This window comes from Gekko japonicus, unplaced genomic scaffold (assembly GCF_001447785.1).
Source record: "Gekko japonicus isolate JY-2015 unplaced genomic scaffold, Gekko_japonicus_V1.1 scaffold1234, whole genome shotgun sequence".
Lineage (NCBI taxonomy): Eukaryota > Metazoa > Chordata > Lepidosauria > Squamata > Gekkonidae > Gekko > Gekko japonicus.
In genome coordinates this window covers 383918-409116 of record NW_015168685.1, presented here as the reverse complement: position 1 = coordinate 409116, position 25199 = coordinate 383918, and the positions used below count along the sequence as shown (strand labels likewise).

Below are 25199 nucleotides of genomic sequence, written 5' to 3'. Positions count from 1 at the left end.
TATCAAATATGGGTTGTTACATACAACAAGTAAAATCAGAGGTATTGTCAGATGTAATACATATTTCAAATATAGAAGCAGGCAATAAAACATCGATATTACAGTGTTTTGGGATGGGTTCTCTCTTTAAAAGGATAAACAAGAACTTTCCTAAGGTTAGCGATAATCTGTTAACAATAAGAGAGATTACATCTTTAACAACTGAGCAAACTTCTATGCTAAAATTAAATCATTGTTAAAACCTGAATATTTTCTTGTTTGTCTAAATCTAAGTTTTATTCTTACTAAATATTTAAATACTAGTGGAATACTAAATAAATCAATAAATAAATGAAGAACAATATCTTAATCACTTTTAATATTCATATAGTTTTAAAAAGCTATTCCCATAATAGGAGCAATAAGCTTGCCATTTCTGCTGAAATTCTTTCAGTTGTCTTCTGTTTATATAATTAGTTTTGCCAATGTTGCATACTCAGCTAGTTTTTCTTTCCAGGTCTCTGTTGTAGGACATTCTTCTGTCTTCCATTTCATTGCAAATATTACTCTGGCAGCTGTCAACATATATCTAAGTAGGTCTTGTGAAGTTCTTTCTATATGGTGTGGTAGGATTCCCAGTAACATAGTCTCTGGTTTCACTGGAAATTTGGTTTTTAAAATATTTTGGATATCTTCATGTATATTTTTCCAGCATCTTGATGCAAGTCCACCACATGTGATAAAAAAGGCCATCTACTTCTTTACATTTCCAGCAAGCTCCTTTCTTCTCCATCTTTTCAATGTCTTTTGGGATGATGTACCATCAGTAAAATATCCTGTACCAGTTTTCTCGTAATGCTTGGCTAGCAGTAAATCTAATGCCCTTAGAACTAATTTTGAAATGGATTACAGCAGCATGGCTGGTGCAAGAGCCGAGGCAGTGATGTGCAAAGTCTGTGGCATGTTCGTATTCTTACCTGAGGGTAACAGCAATTACACTTGCAGCAAGTGTAAGTTGGTAGCTCTACTGGCGGAAAAGATACAGGGACTTGAGGCACGTTTGTCCACACTCCATTTTATAAGGGAAGGTGAAGATTTCATGGACAGAACACATGAAGCACTCTTGAGAGGGCAACAGGAGGAGGGGGGAAAGGTATCTCAGCAAATGGAGGAGCACCTGACACAGGAGGAGGGCACATGGAAGAATGTAACCCACAGGAGCAGGAAAGTCATTCTGAGCCTCGGTTACTAAGCAATTGATTCCTGGATCTCCTTACAGATATTGATTCTGAACACTGGAACAAGGACTTCTCTCCCAGCCTCCATGAAGCTTGAAGGAAATTTCTCAGACCCCCATGGATGAGAGGACTCGAACCTCTGCTCCCCAATATAGGAGAAGGCACATGTTGGTAATTGAGGATTTCCCACTGAGAGGGGTAGAAGCTAAGGTGTGCCAACCGGACTTATCGTCTTGAGAGGTATGCTGTCTACCAGGTGCACGCATCCAGGATGTGACAGAAAGGGTAGGAAGACTCCTCAAACCCACGGATTATTATCCCTTCTTATTCATCCACATGGGAACAAATGATACTGCCTGGCACAGCCCAGAACATATTAAAAGAGACTATGTGGCTCAGGGTAAAAATGTGGAAGGAATTGTCCATTTTCAATTTCTTGATAGCTTGTTTACACCAGCACTGACTGTAAACTGGGATAAATTTAGGAATCCAGTAATCTGAAATTTCTCTCCCTTTAAATTGTATTGGCTTTTATTGATTCTACCCTTACTCGATCCATTTTACAGGACTACATGGCAATCAGACAGCCATAGAAATTTCATGTTGTGCATGGATTAAAGAGGATAAAGACATATCGAAAATGTTAATTAATGTTGGAATATGAGAATATGGTTTTCAATTATTGTACTAGTGTTACTGTACCCCAGATCAGATTTATATAGTGGCAGAATCTGGTTCTGATTCTTGCTGGAATTCTTCGGCCAAAAGCAATTTAATCCCCATATGTCAGGACTGTGTTGAGATGATGAAGCTTAGAGAAGAAACAAGTAGAATCATTACTAAGATTTTGGACTGTCGTAGCCTGTGAAAACCTGATTTGTTTTTGTGGGTCCAATGGGGAAAAAATGGGACAAAAACAATGGAGATTTGTTGAGGAACCGTAACGTTACAGCTGCATAATTCGTAGCTAAATCCTGATTGCACAAAGAGGCCCCTCTGAGAGAATCCTGGCTGAGGAAATGTTCGCATTATATGCTAATGAATAAGATCTGAACAGATAGGGAGTTAAGGGATAAAGCTACATTTACACAGAGGACGGAGCCCATGTGTCATTTATTGCAACAGAGCTAAACCAAACAGGAATGTTTCTGTAGAAGTACTTGAATGTATATAAATATCTTTCTGTGAAATCTGTACAGAAGTAATGTGAATTTTATTGTAATTTATACCCTGCTTATACCGCAGATTGAGTTTTCTATATTGTTACTTCCAGTCTGCTTATCATAGTGATTAGTTTATACTATGGTGACTCTGAACTAAGATTATTTTCCCTGTCAGCAATCCCTAGTCCAAGGGATTGTTGACAGGGAAGATTTTAGTATTCCTAGTCCAAGGGATTGTTGGTAAGGGCCTGAAGAATACAAAATTACAAAACCTTAAGTGTGTGAGTCCAAACACACACACACACACACACACACACACACACGAGAGTCTTAATAGCTGCCACCAGCCCCTTTGAGTATCCTAACAGTCAGAAGTCAAGAGGCAGGCTTCTAACCTTTCTGGGACTAAACAAGAAAGTCAACCCTGCAAGGTAGGCCACTTGCAGACTGATTTACAACAAACAACCTGGTAGGTAAGCACTTGGTCTATGTACTGGAATTATGTTGAAACCACCTGAAGAACAAAACAGCACAAATGTGATTAAAAGGAATTTAATAAAAATGTGCAAGAATATTTCAAGAAGAACATTAGCAGTGAGGGATTAAAATAACAAAGCTAAATTCAAAAAACTAGCTACACAGTAAGATATTGGTTCAAAATTGCCAGATGTTACCATTCAGACTGAAGATGTTCAGCACTCAAAAGTCCACTCTGTCCAGAGTTAGCATTGGGCACGCAGGATAACAGGACCACAGCAACAAATGTACAAGATGGTTTTTAGTATTACATCCAAAAATCAGTAGGCAAAATAGCCATTTGACTACAAACCAACAAACAGATAAGAACAGAAGAGAAACCAATGTTAGATCAGGCCAATGGCCCACCTATTCCAACACTCTGTTACACAGTGGCCAAAAATACCAGGTGTCATCAGGAGGTCCAGCAGTGGGGCCAGGACACTAGAAGCCCTCCCACTGTTGCCCCCCCCCTGCCTAGATGTGGGAAATCCAGAAAATTAGCATTTTTAGTTTTGAAACCAATTGAGATTACATAGATTAACATACATACAGGAGGTTTATACCTGAAACCCCTCATCCCTTCCAAGACAGGACACTCTACCTGAGAAAAGGTATATCATTATACAATGCAAACCAAAAAAAATAAAGCAAGCAATTCATGAATTCATTAGCAGGACAACGCTTGGTCTGTAGTAGTTTTAATAGTTCCAGTTGATACCTCTAACACTTCGGAAACCTTTTCCCAGCAGCTATGAACTGAGTTAAGCTGGTTGGAAACCATTAGGGAGCTGTTATTCGTCTTCTGACTGTGGTCCTATCCTGACTATTTCCATATGAAGGGAAGAATTTCACAGACTGGGTTGATTTATTGGTCCAGTTACCTCAGGACAAGGTGGATTTTCACTTTTTTCCCTCAGTTGCGGGGAAGAACCACAATTTCCAGATGACTTCTGCCACGATGATAAAAATCCACATTGGAATGTACATGCTCAAAGCTTGCCTTCCAACGCATTGGGATGAAATGGAATAGCTGATATCCAGGTATTCTCAAACCTGGCCAAGGCTTATTCCAGCTCCAGTGGCTCAGCAATAGGAGACAGAAGCCTGCATCACATTAACTACCCTGCAAAGAAGGGACCATCTCTCTATGAGGCTGAGAAAAATAAAAACTGCCAAATGCATTTGATGTATTCATGCTCTCAAATCACATAAAACAAGCAACACTCAGGCAACTGCTGTCCAGATATGATACACTCATTCAGTTTTTACACAAGAGAATCACAACGATGTAATGCCCTAAAAATAAAACTGGCAAGAAGTTCGGAAGCAGATAACTCAAAAATGGGGGGGGAGATGGGGACTGGAAGTGGTATTCATTACTTCCTTGACTAAGTTTGCAGAACCTTGGAAGACTGACCTGATGGCAGTTCATAAAAAAGAGAAATTATGATGCCTCGGAAAGCTATTAATGACAGAAAAGCTTTCTAGAAAGACTGTAAGAGGAAATTTGAAAATGAGTTAAAACATTCTTGTCAATCAATCCCACTTATCTCTATGTCCCCTAAGGCTGTAAGACTTTTCCCAAAAAAGGATATTTTTGCCCTAACAGATACAGAAGACAACAGTTTAAATTCACAATTGATCCTCAAAGAGGAAGACAGACATTTAATCCAAAACATGACATCTTTTCTAATACAGTTAAAGTTTCTTCTCACTGGAAAATTATACCACTCTGCTTTTTTGTCACTACCATGATGAATGATCCATTCAAATGAGAGGCTTTTAGACAGTACAGAGAAAAAGCATGTATCCTAACCCACAGGGGGTTTGTGTATGCAACATATATTTGTTTGAGTCTGAGGAAAAGGAATGAGGGTGGAGGGACAGACAGGAGGGGACTGAGCACGATGAGGTTCATCAAGGACAGACATCAAGGACAAAACTGGCAAGATCAACTACTTTAATTGGTTTCCCATGTGCTGAAATTTGATGACTATTCCACTGGGGGGTAGAGCTTCTAACTTGACTGAAGCTCTGCCGGCACTCCAGGCATGAATATGACTTTTACCTGTGTGAACCTTTTGAGGTGCAGCTAGCTGGCTATTCTGAGAAAAGCTCTTCCCACACTCAAAACATTTATATGGCTTCTCCCATGTGTACCATTTGATGTGCAGCTAAGGTCGTATTCTGAGAGAAACTCTCCCCACATTTGAAGCATTTATATGGCTTCTCCCCTGTGTGAACCTTTTTATGTGCAATTAGGTTGCTATTCCTAGAGAAGCTCTTCCCACATTCTAAGCATTTATATGGCTTCTCCCCTGTGTGAACCTTTTTATGTGCAATTAGGTTGCTATTCCTAGAGAAGCTCTTCCCACATTCTAAGCATTTATATGGCTTCTCCCCTGTGTGAACCTTTTTATGTGCAATTAGGTTGCTATTCCTAGAGAAGCTCTTCCCACATTCTAAGCATTTATATGGCTTCTCCCCTGTGTGAACCTTTTGATGTCTAATTAGGATACCATTCCGAGAGAAGCTCTTTCCACATTCCAAGCATTTATACGGCTTCTTCCCTGTGTGAATCCTCTGGTGTGCAGCTAGGGAGGCATTTAGAGAGAAGCCCTTTCCACAATCCAAACATTTATATGGCTTCTCACCTGTGTGAAACTTTTGATGTACAGCTAGGTGGCTCTTCCAAGAGAAGCTCTTTCCACATTCCAAGCATTTATTCTCCTCTCTGTGAACCCTCTGATGTGCAGCAAGATGGCTATTCCGAGAGAAGTTCTTTCCACACTCCAAACATTTATAGGGCTTCTCCCCTGTGTGAACCCTTTGATGTTCAGTTAGAGTGCCATTCTGAGAAAAGCTCTTTCCACATTCTAGGCATTTATATGGTTTCTCCCCTGTGTGAACCTTTTTATGTGCAATCAGGTTGCTACTCCAAGAGAAGGTCTTTCCACACTCCAAGCATTTATATGGCTTCTCCTGTGTGTGAACTTTTTGATGACTAATTAAGATACCATTTCGAGAGAAGCTCTTTCCACACTTCAAGCATTTATATGGCTTCTCCCCTGTGTGAATCCTACGATGTGCAGCTAGGGCGCCAATCAGAGAGAAGTCCTTTCCACACTCCCCACATTTGAAGCATTTATATGGCTTCTCCCCTGTGTGAACCTTTTGATGAGCAGTTAGGCTGCCATTCTGTGTGAATCCTCTGGTGTGCAGCTAGGGAGGCATTTAGAGAGAAGCCCTTTCCACAATCCAAACATTTATATGGCTTCTCACCTGTGTGAAACTTTTGATGTACAGCTAGGTGGCTCTTCCAAGAGAAGCTCTTTCCACATTCCAAGCATTTATACGGCTTCTCCCCTGTGTGAATCCTCTGGTGTGCAGCTACGGTGCCATTTAGAGAGAAGCCCTTTCCACAATCCAAACATTTATATGGCTTCTCACCTGTGTGAAACTTTTGATGTACAGCTAGGTGGCTCTTCCAAGAGAAGCTCTTTCCACATTCCAAGCATTTATTCTCCTCTCTGTGAACCCTCTGATGTGCAGCAAGATGGCTATTCTGAGAGAAGTTCTTTCCACACTCCAAACATTTATAGGGCTTTTCCCCTGTGTGAACCCTTTGATGTTCAGTTAGAGTGCCATTCTGAGAAAAGCTCTTTCCACATTCTAGGCATTTATATGGTTTCTCCCCTGTGTGAACCTTTTTATGTGCAATCAGGTTGCTACTCCAAGAGAAGGTCTTTCCACACTCCAAGCATTTATATGGCTTCTCCCCAGTGTGAACCTTTTGATGTGCAGTTAGGATGCCATTCTGAGAGAAGCTCTTTCCACACTCCAAACATTTATATGGCTTCTCCCCTGTGTGAACCCTCTGATGTTCAGCTAGGTGGCTATTCCGAGAGAAGCTCTTCCCACATTCAAAGCATTTATATGGCTTCTCCCTTGTGTGGACTTTTTGATGACTAATTAGGATACCCTTCCGAGAGAAGCTCTTTCCACACTCCAAGCATTTATATGGCTTCTCCCCTTTGTGAATCCTCTGGTGTTCAGCTAGGGTGCCATTCAGAGAGAAGCCCTTTCCACAATCCAAACATTTATATGGCTTCTCCCCTCTTGTAATCTTTTGATGTGCAGTTAGGTTGCCATTCACAGAAAAGCTCTTTCCACACTCCAAGAATTTATATATTTGCCTGTATGTTTTACTTCTGGATTTGCAGCTGAACCTTTTTGCACTGACATAATGTTTATGCCTTCTTTTTCTGCTCAGTATTTCATTTTGGCATGAAACCTCGGGCATCTTCTTGCCCCAATAGGCGATCAATTCTTTCCTCTGCTTCTGTTTTGCTACTCTCTTTGTTCTCTGCTGTCTCTTTGGTACCACTTGATCCCCAGATTTTGATTCCACATCTAGATCTTCATCTCTTTCCACAATCACCCATCCAGGTTCCTTCACACATACCGTTTTCCTCACATCTGCAACTAGAAAAGAAAGACAAAAATAAAATAATAAAAAGGAACAAATACCACTTAGTAGGTACAGTTGGTAGGGAGTGGTATTTTCTGCAATAAGAGCTGGGGGCCTGGAGAATACTTCAGCAATATATAACCACAAGCCAGGAAGTCTTGAAAAGGGAGAGAGCAGTGACCAGAACAAGTGGGGATTTCTTGCCTCTATTGCCCAAAGTTGCTTGTTTCTATTGCAGAGGAAGAACAGACACTTGGCTAAATATTAAGGTTACAGTGTTTTCTGTGTTTAGAAAGCATGGGGGAAATGCTTTCTTAAAACAACTGATTATTATTGAAATAGTTTTGGTTTACAGAAAAGAAGAAAAAAGGAAATAGACAAGACAGCTGAAATCTGAAAAATGCCCCAGGTTTGCAGAATAATCTGACATACATAAACACCCCCTAATTATAGAAGCAGCACCTGCAGCTTTAAGAAACAAATACAGTCACTGGCTGTTGCTAGGCAACTACACAGCATTGCTAGTTTAAGCCTTGGTCAGTAAAAGACAGGGAGAAGGGCAGGTTTTTTTTGCAAGGCTTTTTTGGCCTTTGAGGGAGGACTGGTCACAGGTAGGGTTGGCAGGAAAAAAACCCAGGCAACTGGCTACAATGCAACTTGCTTGACTTACCCAAGCCAAGCTGCTTGCTACTGTTCAACAGCAGCCACACTGCAAAAGCCAGTGTGATGTAGTAGTCTGAGTTTCAGATCAGGATGTGGGAGATCCAGGTTCAAATCCCCACTCTGCCATGGAAGGTCACTGGACGATTTTGGAGCAATCATATTGTGACGGAAAGAAGGGGGGAATGGTGCTTTTCCTGGCTGGAAAACTCCCTTAGACTAAGGTGTAACGATTTCATGTTTTTGTGTGTGTATGTCTTTAAAAGTTTGGTTTATATTGCTCTGTGGGACAATCTAGAGTGCTGAAACAGGCAAGTTGTGTGATTGGTGAGTGACAGAGAGGGGGAGGGGTTTTTGGAATGGATGCTGTGTGGATGATTTGAATGTCTATCAGGAGTGACTGTTAGAGTTTAGACAGTTTATGATGACAGTTGAGAAAGACAGTTAGTGAGATGACTGTAGAGTTAAACAGTTAGTCAGAGCAGTGTGTGCTGTGTAAGAAGAGTTAATATGAGTTTTATCCTGAGTTCTCTGTGTGAGAGGTTCCTGTGTGGAATATAAAAGTAAAAGTCTCTGTGTTAAGCAGTTAGTCAGTTCTGTCTCTGAGTTGAAGGAGACTCAGTCTTGTGTGTATTATGAAAAGTTAAAGCATAAAGAAACAGTAACCATATATGGCCTAAGGAAAATATTGTGTCAAAGTGACATGCCCTGCTCCCTGTCAATAAGAGGGAAGAATGTGTGAACATCAAATAAATCTACTTTTATTTAAGATACAAGTTCTGAACGAAATTCTTCCCAGGAAACACATAGTTCCTCGAAAGGCCTAGACCCCGTGCCACAATACCAAACCAGAAGAAGAAATATATTAGTATAAAGGTGTGGAAAGCCTTAAATTTTTCTGGTGGCGGCGAGATTACCCTGAGAGCAAAACCATAAGAACATTTTAAAGTAAAACCAGACCTCCCCAAATAAGAGGTCGTCACATAAGGGTTCCCTGAAAAGAACCTGATATCGGCTGCCACCACTCAGGGGACCTCCTGACAACATCTATATTGATTCCTAAGAAGGGTTCCTTCCAGCACAGTACTAGATCAATGGAGAATTATAACAGAATAAACCCGGGAGAATACTTCATGGAAAACTATGTAGCATCTGTGCAGTATCTTTGGTACCACTTTGTCAGGAATACCCCAGACAAATACACTACACTGGAACAAAGCCAAACCCCCCCCCTGTATAAAAAGCTCATTATAACATTTAAAAAGGGAAAGGGTGGTTGGATTTCAAAAAAACGGGGGGGAGGGGGGAGGCACGAAGTAACACAGCACACAGATTTTCAAATAAAAGCCACAAAGTCAGTCTAACTTGGCTAGCACTTTATTGGAACTGTGGTAGATCCCTCAAAGCATGTGCAGAGTTCCACACAGTAACAAGATGATACAGGAGTCTTTAACCCCCACCCACCATCCTGTGGACCTGTTTCACATTGTTCACGGAAGACAAAGGAAAATCCCAAATGTCCAGATAATTATGTTCAATGGAATCCAGGCTAAACCAGCCTCTCCCCTAACAGTGGCTAGATGATTGAGTCAATCCTATGAGAGCCTCATCTTTGATGTCAGAGGCTAATGTTGCCAATCATAAAATTACTAAAACAATAGTCCCTGCCATGAAGTACCATGATAAACATTTGGTCTCATCCAAATGGATTTTTCCGTTGTCAAAAAAAGGATTAACTTCAGCAAGGGTCTCCAGTGTGGAATGGGAATGAATGGGTTATTGTAATGTAAATCCAGGGGTTCCAAGATCCCACACACACTAGGTGGTACTCTTGAGTCATGGTAAAGTTATAGAGGTTCGGTCACAAACACACTTTCAGCCTAACTACCTCCACAGGGCAGTTGTAAGGATAGAATGGAGTAAAGGACAATGATGTAAGCTGCTTTTTGCCTTATTGGGAGAAAAGTGGAATTTAAAGTAAATAAATAATAAATACAGCGTAACATGGGAGAGAGTACTTTCCTTTCCAGAGCTTCTCTGATCAACAGATCTTGAGCAATGACTGAAAGAGTACTCAATTAGTTTCTAAAAGAAAATATGATAGGAATTTAGCAACCGATAAGGTTATATTCGGGTCATTGCCTAGCATCATATAAGGAATACCATCACCTTGAGAATTATTGAATGATAAATGTGGGAAAAGAGGTAAAATCCATCGATTCCTAAAAACAGTATAAAAGGAACATTCCAGAACTTTTTGAGATGAAGTATTAATTTTACCCAGGCCACAAGGACAAAGACAATCTGAATATGGTATATTACAAAACCTCCCATGCAATACTTCAGAAGGATTAGCGTTAATATGAGCTAGATCAAATGCCCTAGAGCAATGACAGGGTTGCCAAGTCACTTACTTGGCGCAGTGGGGGAGAGTTGGTCTCTGTCCAGGACATTCAGGAAGTGATGTCATCACGTTGGGCACATTGCCAGCCGACACTCTAGCAATCAGCCTGGAAACTCTATGGTACCATAGAGTTTTCAGGCTGATTGCTAGAGCATCACCTGGCGACGTGCCCGGTGTGATGACATCACCGCCAGGTGACATCATCGCGCTGGGCACGTCAGCCTGAACCAGGCACTTTGGGGGTGGGGTTCCCCCTGCGGGCCTGATCCGGACCGGCGGGTTGGGGGCCCTTTCGGCAGACAAACCCCCGCCCCCCCAGGGGACTTGGCAGCAGTAAGCAGTGAGGAACCACTAAATATCATGTATAGGATGGCAACAATTGAAGCAGCAAAATGGCAAAGAATTGGGTCGAACCAACTCTACAAGCAACTGAATTGCATCAGGGATATATCTTGCTTCCCTAGAGAAAAACAAACAAACGTAAGGTCGCTCCAGTAATAGGCTTAGTCTTATTCACTGCAAACTTAAGCTAGGGAGACAAAAAAGTTTTGAAGAGAAAACAATCCCCAGGTAACAAAACTTCCTAACTTATTCAATATGAAAGTTTGCTACAACCCATTTAGAAAGTCTTGACTTGCTATTTTTGGAGAAAACCAGTATTTTAGATTTATTGTAGTTTATATGCAACTCCTCTCCTAAACAGTAATTTGAGGAACATCCCATAAGTCTCTTCAGACCAATCTTAGTATGAGAAATAAGAACAGAATCATCAGCATAAAGGAACAGTGGCAATTCCTTTGAAGCTAATCTGGGGGCATAAAACTCCAGGGATGAGAGATTCAGTGTCAGATGATTTAAATATAAATATAAATTTAAAAGGAAATAAAAATTTCAAAGCAAGTAAACAACCTTGTCTAACTCCCCTACCAAAAATTAAACTGAGAGTTGCCCCTTGCCACCACATAGAAACTGTGCAGTAGTATTAATGTATCACAAGAGGCGGGGATCTGTGATACTCGTGTGGGGGGAGGGACAGAGCTCCATGTGGAGGAGGAGGAGGAAGCAACCACAGGTGAGCCTTCTCCCCCGCCCCCCCCCGCACTGACAGTGAGGACTGGGCCCACCAATCCTTCTCCCCCCACCCCACCCACCCCTCTCCCCCCAGCACCGAAGGCGAGGCCCACATGGCTCCCAGCTGCTGGGTCCGCCAATCCTTCTCCCCCCCCCCGGCACTGGCAGCGAGCTGCGTGGGCCTGCCAAGCCTTCTTCCACTCCCCCATGGGTACCGGCAGTGAGGCCTGAGCGGCTCCCAGCTACTGGGCCCGCCGAGCCTCCCCCCCAATGGCCAGAGCATTCTCTGCACATGCGCAGGAAACAGTTTTACTGTGGGGGGGGGATTTAAATATCCCCCATATATTTTTTTTCAACTTTTTAGATTTTTCTGCACATCTGGGGACTGCTCCAAGTGTGCAGGAAAATCTCTCTGCCCTCCAAGTGCCCCCGATGTGCGGATTTAGATATCCGCACAGAAGGGGCAACTTGGCTATTAGATATATAGATGCCTTGATTAACCAGAGTAGTCCAGTTTCTCCCATAGTTTTGTCCGGTTAACTGAATCAAATGGACCCTTGAGGTCCATAAAAGCCACATACAGCTTCCCCCTTGGCATGGCTGTATACTTTTCTCTTAAGCGGAGAAGAATTAAGCAGTGGTCAGTGGGGGAGAATGCTCACCAGATCTCTTATGATGAATCATATTCCATACATCCTTCTCTGATATGGGAGCACAGTTTGAAAAATCCTCAGGTGTTGTTCCCACTACCACAGCATTATAGGAGGGACTAGAGCAAAACAGCTCCTTAAAATACATTGTCCACTAAGAGGCAGAAATGCATGATGGTAAGTTAGACCTCCGATTCAGAGAGGTATTCCCTGAAATTGCAGAATAGGGAGGAGAGAAAGGAGTCCATCCCCCCACTTATCCATCCATCTTGGTTTCAGTTAACACTCTGAGGGTGCGTTCAGACGGGGCATTTGCAACGGTATAGGTGCCAGTTGGAATCGGTGTACTTACCGGAGTTCACACGGCGAACATCTGCCTTCCGTCCCTAACCGTTGCAAAGAGCTTTACACCGTTGTATTCTGCCACAAGGTCCCCAAGTGGTGGTATCCTGAGTACAACGGTTGTAATCGCTTTACAACCTTTAAAGTTTAAATGTAAGACAGGTTTTTTGCGCATGCGCGAAGATCGCCATTCTGTGGATGGCTGCCTATGCGCATGCGCAAACTAAGTAAAAAAACAAACAAACCGCCGACGCCCGCTGTGTGTGGACAGGCGTATTGCAATGTGCTGCGCAGTCAGGAGGTGAGTGTGATTGCGTTTCAGCCGGCATAAACTGCACCGGTTCCAACCGGTACAGTTTATACCGGCTGAAACGCCCCGTCTGAACGTACCCACAGAGTACCTGACACTGTGTAGGGTAATTCAGAAGTGCGCCTGGCCTGTATCTGGCTAGGCTCTTACAGGGACCTGCTCCGAACTGGCCGAGGAAGAGCAGAGTGTTACAAGAAGAAGCAGTCTTGCCTTTAAAAAAATCCCAATTTGTCCCCTGGAACCTGTCTGCAGCATCTCTTGCCTGGCTTCTTTTTTCTTCTCTACCACCTTCTTCCCTCCTCAGCTTTGTGAGACAGCAAAAAATACTCGCAGCAGCTTCCCATTTCCCACTCCACCCAGACTTTGTCTGGAAATTTCCATCAAGCCCAGCAGATTCCACTCCAAGGGGTGGTGCCTCTCAGGATGCCTCAGGCAGGGGCCTTTCCCGGGCCTGCCGCCAAAGATCCCCCTTTATCCTCCTCCAATGTTCCCTCTAAGCTGTGGAGTCCTGTGAGCAAAAATTCTACCTTGCGAGCTCCTGGCATTAAAGTTGTGAGCGGCCAATTTGGCTACTGCCTACATTAGTTTGCTCTGGAGCCATCTTCCCTGAGCTGAGTCAAAAATCTGTGAGCCGGAGGCTAAAAAATGGTGAGCTAGCTCGCACTAACTCATCTTAGAGGGAACACTGTCCTCCTCCCTTTTCAATTGCCATGGATTGAACCAAGGACCTTTGACACAAAGAACAAGAGCTCTGCCACTGTGCGAGGGCCTGTTCTCTGGTCTAATCACCGAGGCCATTCCTCCTCTCCTCCCATCAGCCTCAGTCACTCAAAGAACTGCGGGAGACCCACACGTGTCTCCTCTCCTCCCATCAGCCTCAGTCACTCAAACAAAGAACTGCGGGAGACACACACGTGTCAACACTGAAAGGCCAAAACAGGAGCCACAGAGATTTCCTAGCAGAAACTTAACATCATTCATCTCTCCCGTTCTGAGCCCTTTCCATCAAGAGATTGCGCTTAAGAGCATGAAAAGATTTAATGCTTTCTTTTTCAGGGTCTATAAGATCCCCAGGTGTGGAAGTTCTTTCCTGTGTGGCAACTGGAAGTGTGTCCTCAGATCAAAGAGGGCAAGAGGAAGATGCCGTCCCCTTTTTCTTCATGATAAAAGGGAAAAAATCCTTACCAAGAGAGGCCACAGTCTCGTAATTTTCCTCCATTACTTCCCAGTAGAGTTTTCTTTCACCTGGATCCAGGAAAACCCATTCCTCTGCTGTGAAGGACACGGCTACTTCCTCAAAGGACACTGGGGATCTCTGAAAGAGCAAAATATTGCCCAGTTGAGCATCTATTCTTAGGAAGTATTGACTCGAGTATAAGCCGAGGGGGTGCTTTTTCAGCACAAAAAATGTGCTGAAAAAGTCGGCTTATACTCGAGTATATACGGTATTAGTTTTTGTTCAGCCAGCCTCTGACAGGTGTAATATACTGAACGTCTCCAAGAAAGACCAACTCCAAAAATGCACAGAACTGGACTTCTATTCACCAAATTCACTTAAAACTCAAGTCCAAGTGAATGTAAAAAACCCCAAAACCTTTAAAGACCCTAGCTGACTATAACAGTATCTACTATGCTGTCTTGCACTTTTCACTCCAGAAATTCATGGAAATCGTATTTGCAAAAAAGGTTTTGCTCTAAACATTTCTGTCTGCACAGGTGCTCTGTGTTACTCTAAAGCTTGCAGCTCTGAAAAAAAACATAAACTGGCCTAGTTATGGACTATTTTTCTTGACAAACCCATGGTGTATTCACTTCCAGCTGTGATCCTTGGGGGTTGGCAGGTGAGGGGGGCAGGGCACAGAACGCCCAGCAGAAACATGCTGCCTCAAAGATGTTTCCAGATATTTGGGCATTGTGGAATGACTGCAGTTTGAACTAGAAGTGAGTGCATCATCTCAGTGGTTTCAGCTTCAGGGTAAAGAAAGAAGGGAGCTGACAGAATCTAGCCCAGATTACTTCCAGAACATCCCTCTGCCAGCTTGGAATGGAAGACTGATTCCCCAGAAGCCAGGAAAATGGAAGCAGCACAGACAGGGAGAAGCAAAATATGACCAAACACCTTTCAGGTGGGCTTAGTGCGTGGAGCATGCAGCAAGCTATGGGGGACAACTAGGAATGGAACACGAACCCCTGCTGGATCACAACCAGCGGGTCATCTAGCCATTCAGAATAAGATAAATCCAGGCTGGTTACATGGACTGCATTCAAGCGTGTGGGAACACAAGCATTCCCCACCCCTTCTGCAGAAATCTTGCCCAGGAAGCCGCTCTCTTGGTCCTCCATCCGGCCTGATCTTTCCTGCCTCTCCAGCTCTCCATCTCTCTTCCTTTCAGTCCATTCACATGTCTTTCCTCTCCTCTCCCCTCCCCTATTCTTGCCCAAGTTCTGCTTATGAAATCAAAAGCTCACCTCTTGTGCAGGCAAGCAAAAGCCAAATTCTCCCCCCAGCCGGGGGAAACGAGGAAGAAGAGTGTCCCTGATGAATTCCAAATTCCCCAAATTTCCTTGTCTCTCTAGAGCCAAAACCACCCTGTGGCCACCTAGAAAAGACAGGGTAGAGTACTCTGGTGCTTGCAAGTCCTTCTGGGAACTGTAGTTCCCTGCAACAACAAGAAACAAATGGAATATCAGAGCTGAAGTATTTGAGATTTCTTTGCTCTTCTGTCGCTGTGTAGGACAGGATCATATGATGGCCCACTGCAGGAGAGACCAGCTGGAGAGCTCCTGGACTTTCTTCACCTGTTTTCTCAGTTGAGAAGAGGAACCAAAACTTTCAGACAACTTCTGAAATCAAAGAGGATCAAAGGAAGATGCCACCCCCTCCCTTAAGAACATAAGAGAAGTCACATTGAATCAGGCCAACGGCCCATCCAGCCCAACACTCTGTATCACACAGTGGCCAAAACCCAGGTGCCATCAGGAGGTCCACCAGCAGGGCCAGAACTCCAGAAGCCCTCCCACTGTTGCCCCCACCCCAAGCACCATGAATAAAGAGCACCGCTGCCCCAGACAGAGTGTTTCATCTATACCTTGTGGCTAATAGCCACTGATAGACCCCTTCTCTTCCATGTTCATAATAAAACAGAAAAGATGCTTACCGAGAGAGGCTAGGGTCTCATAGTTTTCCTGCATAACTTTCCAGTAGAGTTTTCTTTGGCCTGGATTCAGCAGAGCCCATTCCTCCTCCGTGAAGAACATGGATACCTCCTCAAAGGAAATTGCGCATCGCTGAAAGAGGAAAATATTGCCCAGTCAACCATCTATTCATCTCCCTGAGCACTCAGGAAAGAGGAAAGAATACCATAGGCCATCGATTTCATTAAAAGAACACAATACATCAAACCAGAAGGAAGAAAAAATTGCATTAGTCTTCTTCAGTCTCTGACAGGTATAATATACTGTAAATCAGGGGTGTCAAACATAAGGCCCGAGGGCCAGAACCGGCCCGTGCACGGCTCTTATGTGGCCCACGAGCAACTGATGCAAAGGAGGGAGTGCTGGGGGGAAGTGGGTAGAGCCACTCCATCGCGGCTTCAGCATGGCAGAACAACCTCATTTGCAGCAGTCAAACATCACGGGAGCATCTACTCAGTGCTGCACCGCTGCCTCTCCAGTCCGCCTATGTGCGTTTTCCTCTGCATCCCCTCCCAGCCCATGGGGCCTTGCAGTGAGTATACACCAACTTGGAGCTTACTATCTGCTGTCCTTGATATAGTTTCTATCTCCAGTACCTGGCATTAGGTTATATGGCACATGTGGCCCGGCCCGACAAAGTGACATTTATGTCAGATCCAGCTCTCGTAACAAATGAGTCCGACACATCTGCTGTAAGTCACCAAACAATGTAGACTCAAAACATTGCACAGAACTGGGCTTCTGTTGGTCAAATTCACTTAAAACTCAAGTCCAATTAAATGTAAAAACAACAATAACAACAACACCCTGGTAACTGTATAAGTATCTACTATACTCTATTGCACATTTCACCCCAGAAATACATGGAAATTGCATTTGCACAGAAAGTTTCTGCTTTTACCCATTTTTGTCTGCAGAGGCGCTCTGTGTTACTCTAAAGCTGGCCCAGTTAAAGTCACTGTGTCTTTTGTTCTATCTTTTCTACCAAACCTATGGTCTATTCATCCTTGGCGGGTGAGAGATGCAGGGCACAGAATGTCCAGCGGAAACCTGCAGCCTCAGAGACTTTTCCAGCTATCAGAGCACTGGGGAATGACTGCAGTTTGTACAAAGCCCGCCTTTCTTGTCTCGAACTGCAATTCAGCTGCTCCAACTCCTCCATAGATTTGGGATTTGAAAGAAGAGAAACGGGGGAAGAGAAAGCAAACCACAAAGACGTTGCATAAGCATAACTTACTTCAGATGAGTGGCTGGCTGTCAGGTTGCAAGGACTAAAGGAATGAGGACGTTATTCCTATATAAATAAAAATACACTCAGGCTGGTGGCACCAAACACATTCAAGCAAGCGTGTGAAATCAGAAGTCCTCTGTGTGTACAGATCTTGCCCAGAAAGGAAGGCAGCTGTGCCTTTTTGCCCCAGATATTTGTCTTTCTTTCATGTCATTCACCTGTGTTTTCTGTCCCCTCCCCTCTTTCGTCTCCACGTTCTCTTTTGGAAATCATAAACTCACCCTTCTTGCAGACATGCACCAGCCCAATTCCTCCTCCGTCCAAGGAAACCGAGGAAGAGCAGAGCCCCTGTTCAATTCCATGTTTCCCAAACAGTCGTGTTAATGTTTGGATGCCTAGAAAGGGCAAGCTTGACATCTCTGGTGCTCGCAAGTCTTTCTGGGAATTGTAGTTCCCTGCAACAAAACGGAATAACGCAAAACTGAAGTATCGAGCGAGAGAAAGTTTCTTTGCTGTTCTGTCGCCATATGAGGCGGCTTCCTGCGGCGGCCCCCTGCATGAGACAGCAGCTGGAGAGACACAGAAACCGCGGTGGGTGGGGATCTTTTCTGCCGATGTCTTCATGGTTTGTGATTCCCGTTTGTACAGCTGGGAACTACACTTCCCAGGTGCCCTTGCGAGACCAAACGAGGTCCGGCCAGGATTCTGTAGGCATGGAGAAATGAAGGGGTCGTGAGAGTTTTTCCTAGAGAGGACAGGTAAGATCAAACATAGGTAGGGGTGAAGCTCTTTTCTTCCCCCCTCTTTTTTTGGGGGGGGGATTTATAGGGACCAGCGGCTCTCCTTTTCATTGTTTGGAGGGAGAATTTGGGTTTTCCATGTCGGCAGCGTTATAGGGAATAAGGATGCCAGCCTCCAGGTGGGACCTGGGGATCCCCTGGAATTACAGCTCATCTCCAAGCTACAGAGACCAGTTCCCCGGGGGAAAATGGATACTTTGGAAGGTGGACTCTAGAGCACTGTTTCCCACTGAGGTCCCTCTACTCCCCAGGCTCCATCCCCAAATCTCCAGGAGTTTCCCAACCTAGATCTGGCAATCCTACCTCCTCATCCCGGCCAGTGGTCAGAGAGGACCTGGCAACCCAGAGGTGGACCGAGGGACGAGGGAAACTATGCCCCAGATGAATGAATGAATGAATATGAAAGAGAAGTGAGGGGCAGTCAGAAACCAACCACCTTCACAATACAACAGTTCAGCCATAGGATTCACTTTATTACCTTCCACAACTGCAATATTTTTGTAAGATATCCCATTGTATTGACTCACTCTGTGTAATTAGCCGTGACTCCCAGTGAGACAGGTGGACGTTCGGTTAAATAAATAAAATAAAAAATTATTGTTAATCCAAACTTTTCATTGAGATTTGGAAATTTTCTTCCGTGTGAGCTGTCCAGATTGTAGCCATTGCAGAATGCACAAGTGTCTAGAAACATTTGTTTATTGATTGATTTGATTTGTATACCGCCCTCCCCATAGACGGGCTCAGGGCGGTTCACAACAATCTCAGTACAATATTATCAAAACAACGGGGCGGTTCACAATCTCAGTACAATATCATCAAAACAACGATTAAAACAGCAAAACCATAAAATACCATGCAGACAAGCTAGTTCTGATGTTAATTCAGCAATATTGATGTTAAAATCCAGGCCACCGATGTCAATTCAGCAGTACCGATGTTAAGATCCAGGCCACTGAAGGGGAGATAGCCAGGAGGGAAGAGGGACATCCTCCGCCTCAACCAAAAGCCCGGTGGAAGAACTCTGTCTTGCAGGCCCTGCGGAATTGTAATAGATCCCGCAGGGCCCTGATCTCATTCCACCAGGTGGGGGCCAGAGCCAAAAAAGCCCTGGCCCTGGTCGAGGCTAGTCAGACGTCCCTGGGGCCTGGGACTGCTAGAAGAGGTTGATTCATAGACCTCAGTGTCCTCTAGGGCTCATATGGGGAGAGGCGGTCTCAAAGGTATGCTGGCCCCTGGCCATGTAGGGCTTTAAAGTTAAGCACCAGCACCTTGAAACGGATCCAGAATTCAATAGGCAGCCAGTGCAGTTCACGCAGCACTGAGTGGATGCGAGCCCGCACAGGCATCACCGTCAACACCCGTGTTGCCGCGTTCTACACTAGCTGCAACTTCTAGAGCAAGGTCAAGGGCAGCCCCACGTAGACAGAGTTACAATAGTCCAGTCTTGAAGTAGAAGAAGCATGTTTGTGGTATCCTTCACTCAGTGTCTCTCCACTTCCTCCCACTGATGGATCAAAATCTGGTCTGAATAGGCCTTAGGAAGAATAGAGCAGAAGACAGGATGACCGTACTTTGCCCAACTTTTTTTTTTTTTTTTCTGAACAGGAAGATTTAGAGCAAAGTTTGAGTCCAATGGTTGGCACCTTTAAGACCAACAAAGCAAGAGTCCAGTAGCACCTTAAAGATGAAGAAAATATGTGGTAGGGGATGAGCTACATATAAGGTAGAATGGAGGGTAGTAACTGCTTTAAATAAATGTTTTGCCTAGAGAAAGAGGTGTTTGTTGAGGACTCCAAGAAAGCAGAGCTGCTACGAGGTACTTCCTTGGGTGTTTGAGTGGACCCTTCATGATCTATGAATTGGGATTCCATTTACTTTCCCCCTTGAAAGACAATTGTGTCCCACTCTAATTTTTCCTCCTGTGGCACGATGTCATCTGCTTTGGTTTAGACTTGATCTTTGTAGGGTGTGCCAGCTGTGTCCATTCTTGGGTCAGTCAGATCTAGCCACAGTTATCCATGCCTTGCTTACATCTGGGCTAGACTGCAATGAATTCTACTTGAGGTTACCCTTGGAGAGTGTTTGGTGGCTGCAATGTTCTATAAGTCATCCTTGAAGAATTTGCTCCTTTCCTTTCATGGATTTCCTCCTTTGATAGACCAAAGCTCCCTCTTTCTCTCCTCTTTCCACAGATGAAGAATCCAAATCAAGTGACTCCGCTACCTCTGGAACAGATGAGGACTCTGCTGTAGAAACGGGTGCAGGCACAACGAAAGCTACATATGATTTCAGAGATAGAAAACCGAAGTAAATAAGAAGATGCTCAGAAAGTTCTCTCACAACAACTAACATACTAACATTGAAGCCGAGACAAACAAGAACTCTACAAGTACCGTATATTGTTGTAATAACACTTTTATTAATAACACTTAGATTAACACGGATATGATCTCCTCCTCTTGGGTTTTTATTATAGTGTGGTTATCTATTCGTTATCCTTAGATGTAGTCCCCTTCCCTTATATTTTCTTTGTAGTTTGGTAGTCTTATATAAAAATAATAAAAAATATCCCTCCGGGGATTAAATTTTTTCCCCTAAACTTTGCTGAGTGTTCAACTCCTAGCCTGAGGTAGTTTGGGTCTCAAGCAAACCCCCCCCCCCAAACGTTCAACCTCAGGGCAGTCATTAGGGAAGACAACCACATTCAGAATATCATAGTTGGCGACTAACTCCCAATCCTTATTAAAATGTGCGTTATTCACAGTGGTAGTGATAAAATGGATGTTTCTCAGACAAGGATGAAGCTGAAAGCATAATTTCAAGACCAGCATCGGGTAAATTCTTCTCCCTTTATTCCATTTGTGAAGATTTTATTCAGAAGAGTGGCAGTTAGAAGCACAGGAGAGAGTGGTTCCCCCTAGGAATGCCAACTTCTGGGGAAACTGGGATGAGACTCTGGGGGCTTGGGTGTGCATAACTCGACACCCACCCAGTCAGCAGCAGCTGAGGCTGCCTGGCCTCCGCACCCGTGTTGACTGCGGCTGGGGCCCACTCCCTTCCCCATCTCCGCACAGAACAACCCCACCTTCATGGATGCACCCTCTGTGCCATTGACAGGCCAGGCACGGCCACACCAGCCTCACTTGAGGTGGGATTTCGGCAGGTTTTCAGCTGCCCCGGGAATGTCTTTGCCACTTGTTCTTGGGCTCATCCAAAGGCTGGCAGGGAAGAGGTGGTGCCCTGCGGTGGCCCATGTAAGTCCAGGCAGCTGTCTGCCAGACAAAGAGAAATAAACCAGTAGTGTTTGGCTGGAGGCTAGGCCAGAGGTGTCAAACTCATTTGTTACGAGGGCCGGATCTGACATGAATGTCACTTTGTTGGGCCGGGCCTCGTGTGCCATAAAATGTAACGACAGGTACCGGAGATATAAACTCTATAAAGGACACAGGCAAACCCAACTAACAAAATTATTTTTTATTCAAAATACAAACAAAAGCAATTGATTCCTAGCAGTGAAAGCAAGTGATTTACTGGGGAACCCACAAAAGCCCCAATACATGTATTTAATCATATGCAAGACTGGTTTTTCCCCCCTGGGGATACCATAAAAGGGGGAGTACCTTACTTTTTTCATACATACCAATTGGTTGCAGGCTGGGTAAGAGCCCTGGATGGGCCAGTTCCGGCCCCTAGGCCTTATGTTTGAAACCCCTGGGCTAGGCTGTAGGAAATAAAGGTTCAAATGGCCACTCCACCACGAAGCTTGCTGGGTGACCTTGGGCCAGCCAGTCCCTGTCACCCTAACCTACATCACAGGGTTGTTGTGAGGATCAAAGAGAGGAAGGAAGGCTCATTTATGCCACTCTGAGAACCTTGGAGGAAGAGCAAGATAAAAATATATTTTCAATAAATCCTAAATAAAAATTGAGGGTGAATGAAAATGGTGCCTGAATTGAAAAAAATTCCTTGCATTTGTCCTGGGTTTTTAACTTGTCCCTTATTCAGATCATGAAGGGCATAGTGCCATGGAAATAGATGACACCCCAGGGGACAAATGACGTGCTCAAGCTGAAGCCCCCCAGAGAGGTTGTGATCCAAGCTTTCCACACTGGGGTGCCTATTTCCAAGTTCAAATTCTTTTGGGATGGTCGACAAAACAAACATGGAATGGCGGTCTCCATAATAGGTGGACACACTGTCTTTCCTCCGTGTGAATTCTAGTGAAGGAAAGGGTGAAACGCCCCCTCCCCCGGTGCTGCTCCCCATTCCATCTCTTCTCCTCCCCCCCAAGCACCAAGATGACAGAGCATCACTTGCCCCAGAGTCCCTATCTATACCTTGTGGCTAATAGCCACTGATGGACCTCTGCTCCATATGCTTATCTAATTCCCTTTTGAAGCCGTCCATGCTTGTAGCTCCCTCTTTCACCGCCTATTTCCAAGTTCAAATTCTTTTGGGATGGTCGACAAAACAAACATAGAATGGCGGTCCCCGTAACAGGTGAACACACGGCCTTTCCTCCGTGTGAATTCTTGTGAAGGAAAGGGTGAAACGTCCCCTCCCCCGGCGCTGCTCCCCATTCCATCTCTTCTCCCACACCCACCCCAGCTGTGGTAAAACAAAAGTAGAGGGGGGTCTTCAAGTTTTCCCTCAGAAAGTAATAGAGAATTAGTTTTTATCCCTTCATATCCACAGTTGGGAGTGGGGAGAAAAAAATAAATATAATAATTGTGTGCCATGAAGTCACAACCAGCTCACAGTGACCACAGGACCATGGGGCTTTCAGAGCAAGAGAGGCGCACAAATGGTTTGCCATTGCCTTAGGCCTGTCATGGAGGCTGGAGGAGGCCTGCTGGTGTATTCACAGCTCTCCTTCAGAACAGAACTGATACTATGTGTGAAGTAATGCATTATTGTCTCTTTATGAAATGTTACAAAGAAACAAGGGAATGCTGGGAAATGGAGGGAGAAAACTGACTTAAGTCAGCTTTGGTGACTGGAAAATGGCCTTTGTAGGACCATTTTTTAAATATAATTAATGGCCCGGGTATGAATTCACTGTCTCAAGAAGAGAGTTGGAGGCAGCCTTTCAGGCGCACCCAAAATAAGGGAAGGAGGGCCTCTCCAGAGACGGAAGCTTCTGGGAAAGTGCAGAGAGGGACGGCTGTGTCGCCATCAAGAAAGGCCACTTGCCCCCCCTCGCAGTTCAGACACACTCGGATCCTCCGGAGCTCCCCAGTCAGCGGCAGGGGGCCATAATTGGGCTTGCGGGCGATCCTGTGGTAGCCCCCCCATTTCCCCACCGCCCAGATCCCTTCCTCAGGACTAAAGATGACTTCTCCCTTCCTCCTCACAGACTTTCTGGCCACCCCCACAGCCCATTCTTCCTCATTCCCCACCACGACTTCCCAGAAATGGCGGCCTGCTCTGAACCCCTCACGGCCTAAGACGCCGCCGAATTTTTCAAATCGCTCAGGACTGTCGGGAAGATCTTGAACTTTGTCTTCCCAACTTATGCTTTTCCGATCCTGGGACAGGACGAGTTTGCGATTGGCTGTGTCCAAATCCAGAGTCACATTTGCTGTTGGGGAGAAAGAGGGAGACGGAAGAGAAGCGGCATCAGCTGAGTGACTGAGGGCGATTCTGCACTGGCTTTTCCCTCCGTTGTTTTACCAGACCCACGTTGGAACAGAAACTCCCCTCTGCATTGCATGCCACTCTCGCTTTCTTTGGCCATCGGGTTTTATGGTACCTTCTGCATACATTTATGGCCGTTCAGGGGTGACTTTTTCAGTCAGTATAGCATCTGAATGTGGTTTTGAGCTGCACCTTTCCCTCAGTGTTGAGAAAATGTGGAGGGAATTCCAGTTGCAGAATCACCCTAAGAGCCACTTCACGTGTCCACGTGACATATTTTAAAAGAATTTAAGACAGATGTAACTTTTTAATGGGGCAGACGGGCCTTGAAAGAGGTTTTGCTGCCCTGAAAATACAAATATATCTTCATTCCATAGAGAAAGTTCTCCAAAAATCTTATATAAATCTTGTCAAATTTATCGGGGGGAGCTCAGTAAAAGGATGACTACAGAGACCTATACACATACTTATACAGCTTCATTACAGTTTGGTGTAGTGGTTAGGAGCGCGGACTAATTTTGGAGAACCAGGTTTGATTCCCCAGTCCTCCACTTACAGCCGCTGGTGTGACCTTGGGTCAGTCATAAGTTCTTTCAGAGCTGTTCTCTCAAGGGCAGTTCTCAAGAGAGCTCTCTCAGCCCCACCTACCTCACAGGAGGGTGTCTGTTGTGGGGAGGGGAAGGGAAAGGGATTGTAAGCCACTCTGAGACTCCTTTGGGTAGTGAAGGGCTGGGTATAAATCCAATCTCTTCTTCTCTTCTAAAAAGTGAACAACCAACCCAAAGCAGAAGGGGGGGAGGGGGGAGCAGACAGAGCAGAATCAGCATTCGACTTGTGTGTATGTATGTGTGAATGGGCAGCTCCCAAACCAGAGTCACGCCCTGTGAGTGAAGAGTCCCTTCTGACTGTCTGTCCTGTTTGCCTTTGCTCTAAAATACACACAGGAGTTGTGCCCTCTCAATCTAACCTCTTCCTGCTCAGAAACACACATGCCAGGGATTGGAGTGGAGGCCAGAAATGCAAGAGAAAAAGTGTATGAGTGGGGGAGGGGTTTAGTTCCAGTTCTCCTCCCACATACAAAGACACAAAGTGTGCACAGCGCATTGGAAGAAAGCACTAAAGATTTTTGTTTTCAGGTACTGTTGTCCCGCAAGTTCGTATTTTCCCCTGTTTTGCCCCCAGGTACACTTCATGGCATCCTAAAAACTGAAAGAAATCAGGAAAGTTAAGTGAAGGAAAGGGGATGAGTCTAAAGTGCCCCGACCACATCAGTAGCCTGGACTTTCACTCCTATCTGGAGGATTCTACAAGGCCCTCAGGGATTGATGTCCAGCACCCATTTTCCTGTAATTTCAATAAGGTGGCAGGGAGGCAAAAGGAGGCAGTTAATCCCCTCAGAGTTCACCATTTTTGGCATCCTGATAAATCCTGAAAGGCCTCCTCAGAACAAAGCCTTGAGGAACTGGTTGGGGCACAGAGGGTGACATTTTGAGGAACAAAACAAGAGTGTTCAGGTAATCTTATCA

The 25199-nt window shown here is 44.7% G+C and overlaps 1 pseudogene; it reads right to left on the bottom strand.

Annotated features, from left to right (window-relative positions):
* Positions 1-4740: 4740 nt before the first annotated feature.
* The window catches only part of LOC107114003, a 53927-nt pseudogene continuing 33468 nt past the window's right edge, over positions 4741-25199 (bottom strand).